General features: G+C 48.3%; 1 protein-coding gene across 1 annotated transcript in view; it reads right to left on the bottom strand.

Moving 5' to 3' along the window:
- The window catches only part of Znf248 (zinc finger protein 248), a gene marked incomplete in the record, with an annotated part of 24,549 nt that extends 23,896 nt beyond the window's left edge, over nt 1-653 (bottom strand). The window contains 1 exon segment of the mRNA XM_029563365.1: nt 297-653.
- Nucleotides 654-3,326: the final 2,673 nt, after the last annotated feature.

Here is a 3,326-nt window from a genome sequence, read left to right as displayed (position 1 = left end):
TAATAATAATAAATCTTTCCAAGTCAAACCTGTTGATCTCAAAAGACCCTCCCACACTACCGGCCTGTGGGCTCCTGCCAAGAGAACCTCAGCACCTCTCTGCAGGCTGCCTTTGGGTGAGTGTTGGGGGGGTGCTCCCCTCCAGACTCGATAGGAGGGACGCAGAGGGCGTTAGGTGGGGTGGTGACACACTTCCTGAGCCGCGGCTGGGGAGCCTTTCACCCCCAATCGTGTTCTGCAGAGGTGGCATCCCCTGTGCAGCCTGGGTGCACCCGGATCGCTCAGCTCCAGCTCACCTCTCTTCTTAAACTTGTCCCAGAACTTCGACGGGCACACAGCCTTCCATGGTTTCAGGATACCTGGGTCATTACACATAAGTGAGCCAGTCACAAATAAAGAGCTGGGATCCGAGGTGTGCCAGGGGCAGGAGACAGCCCTTTCCTGCACTGGAGGCCGGCAGCTCGGGTGGGCTTCCTAGGACCCTCCCAGCGCACTCGCCAGGCCAACAAACAGCAGCGGCTAGTTTTCTTTTTAAAGGCAGCAAATATTCTTAATATTCGCATTTTACAGAAAAGGAAACTGAGTCTTGCGGGAGTTATTCTGCCCCAGTAATTCATTCAACTGGGATCTCGCACCACATCCTAGCCTCTAGCCCACCCCCAGCATCCAGGAAAGGCACACACGTCACAATGTCAAACGCGCGTCGCGCATGCGTAACTCCTCACGAACAGCCCCGCCCCTACCCAGTGCACACGACGCGCACGCGCAATACGAAGCGGCGGCCCCTGGGTGCAGCTCGCTTTGGGGAGCTGAACGTGTGTGGACCCCCCGCAAGCCTGAGCCCGAGCGTCCCCATGCTCCACCCAGCGCCATCCTTAGACAGTGATGCCCTGGCCAGACCGTCCCCCCGCCGCCCCTCCCTACTGGACCCCGGCTACATCCCGCACGGCCTCCCGAACCCCGGAGCACCCTCGGCCCTTGCCCCGGGGTCCAGGGCTCACCCGCCGCTCCCTCGGTGCGCGGACCCCTAGGCCAAGGATTGTTTCCCAGGAGGGACTGGAGGCCAGGCAAGGACCTGCAGAACGAATGCAGGGTGCGCATGCGCGAGGGAGGGGCGGCGTGGCGCCCGTCCGAGGGGGAGTGGGTCCCTGTCGCCAGCGTTGGACGGAGTGGTACCCTATGAAGGTGGCCCGCTCAGGTCGCACCCTCAACTGTAAAGTGATGCTCGTGACAGCGTGGTGCCAGGGTTGCGATGAGAGTTAAAGGCGTTCACCGTGCAAACTCAGAACCACGAACTGTTTAGCACATTTCTCCGAGCTGCGCTCACTGGAACACACCGTGTCCGGCCTCTGTCCATTACCTGGAGAGTTTCTTGTTAGGGAGTTGATTGCTGACTTAAACACACTCCTTCCTGGAGCCAGCATTCTGACAGTGCCCTGGAGATTGTGGATCAAACCAATGTATCTTACATTCGAAAAGAAGGATGGCTGTGCTTTAATTTATTAACGTGAAACAAATTTATCTGAATACCGAGAAACTAAAAGAGCATCTACATCTGATCTGCATCTGCATCTGCATGGCTAGTCTCTGGAATAAGGAATGAGGAAGCAAGTCACCAATTTAGTGCTAAACAGTATTAAAGAACGTTTCCTGGTGAGCCAGATTTATAATCGCCAGGATGATCAGAAGTTAAAAGTAATTTTCAGCTACATAGCCAGTTCAAGGCCATCCTGGGACACAGGAAACTCAAGTCTAAAAAACAGATTAATGTAGCTTTCACCAATATTTAACTCATGATAGCAGTTGATGTCTCTGAGGTACATGTATTAATTTGAAAATAACGTGGCTGGAGAGATGGCTCAGCCATTAAGAGCACAGATTGCTCTTGTGGAGAACCTGGGTTCGAATCCCAGCACCCACATGGTGGCTAACAACCGTAGGTTACTCCAGTTCCAGGGGATCCAATCCCCTCTTCTGACCACCATAAGCTTTGCACAACATGGGTGCATTTACACACGTACAATACACTCACACACACACACAAAATAAAAGTAATAAACGTTTTAAAAAATAACATGGGAATAATACTACAAACTGAACTCTAGGATTTGTTCAAATATTTCACTTCTTTTTCCACTAATTTCCTTTTCTTGTTCCAGGAACCAATCCAAAATATCAGAAGTACTTTCAATCATCAGGTCTTATTAGTCTACCAGTTCATTACATTTTATTGATCTTACCTTGCTTTCCATTATGTGTGTATGAGTGTGCATTCTACCACAGAGCCACACCTCCATCCCCTCATGACTTTGTGCTTGCTTGTTGAGGATGATTACTTGTATAAATTAAATTTGTCCTGAGGCTACTTCCTCCAAGTTCAATGTCCCCAAGTTACCTGCCCACTCCTGCCTCACCCTCATGCTATTATTAATAAAGTTGCTAGTAACGTCTGCCTAATGCAGTGTTTATGTGCATTAAAAGGCACTTAGATTGTAAGTCTACGTGAGTTCCCCATGTAAGGAACTTGAAGTGATTGTTATAAATAAATTGAAAGCCTAAGTGAGCTTCAACCTTGAGCTTCAACCAACAGCCAGCCATCTGAGCAGACCAAGTCCAAATAAAACACATGCTGAACTGTACCCAACTTGTATTTGTATAAGGCTCCCCCTTTTTAAGACTTGTATGTACTTGGCAAAGTTGGGGTCCCCAAACATCTGCTGTTTCTCATTGGTGCCTATTCAAAACTTGTTCTTTGCTCGAATACACTCTGCTGAATTTGTCTAAAGTGTTTTGTTTTTATTTTTATTTTATGTGTACGAGTGTTTTGTCTGCTTGTATGTAAACGCACTGTGTATGTGCAATGCCCGTGGAGGTCAGAAGAGGCCATTGAATCCCCTGGAACTGGAGTTAAGGAAGGATGGATGTTATCTGCCATGTGAGTGCTGGGAACCAAACTCGGGTCCTCTGTGAAAGCAGCCAGAGCTGTTAACTGCTGAGCCAGCTCTCCCAGTTACTGTTTTTTCCTTTACATTCTCTAAGTAGAAAAAATTCACTTTACTTTCACAATGAGAGGTGGCATGGAGGGTGGAGATAAGCTCCGTTTTGAATTTGTGGTCTTTTTTGTTGGCTGTTTTATATATATATTATAGTCAGTTTTGTTTGTTTTTAGATCTGGCTGGCCTTGAACTTGCTATATAGACCAAGCTGGCCTCAGGAGGGTGGAGATAAGCTCCGTTTTGAATTTGTGGTCTTTTTTGTTGGCTGTTTTATATATATATTATAGTCAGTTTTGTTTGTTTTTAGATCTGGCTGGCCTTGAACTTGCT

This window comes from Nannospalax galili, unplaced genomic scaffold, assembly GCF_000622305.1.
Source record: "Nannospalax galili isolate Female #2095 unplaced genomic scaffold, S.galili_v1.0 scaffold1036, whole genome shotgun sequence".
NCBI classification, from domain to species: Eukaryota; Metazoa; Chordata; class Mammalia; order Rodentia; family Spalacidae; genus Nannospalax; species Nannospalax galili.
The sequence above is the reverse complement of the archived record's forward strand: the minus strand, read 5'-3'. Positions and strand labels throughout refer to the sequence as shown.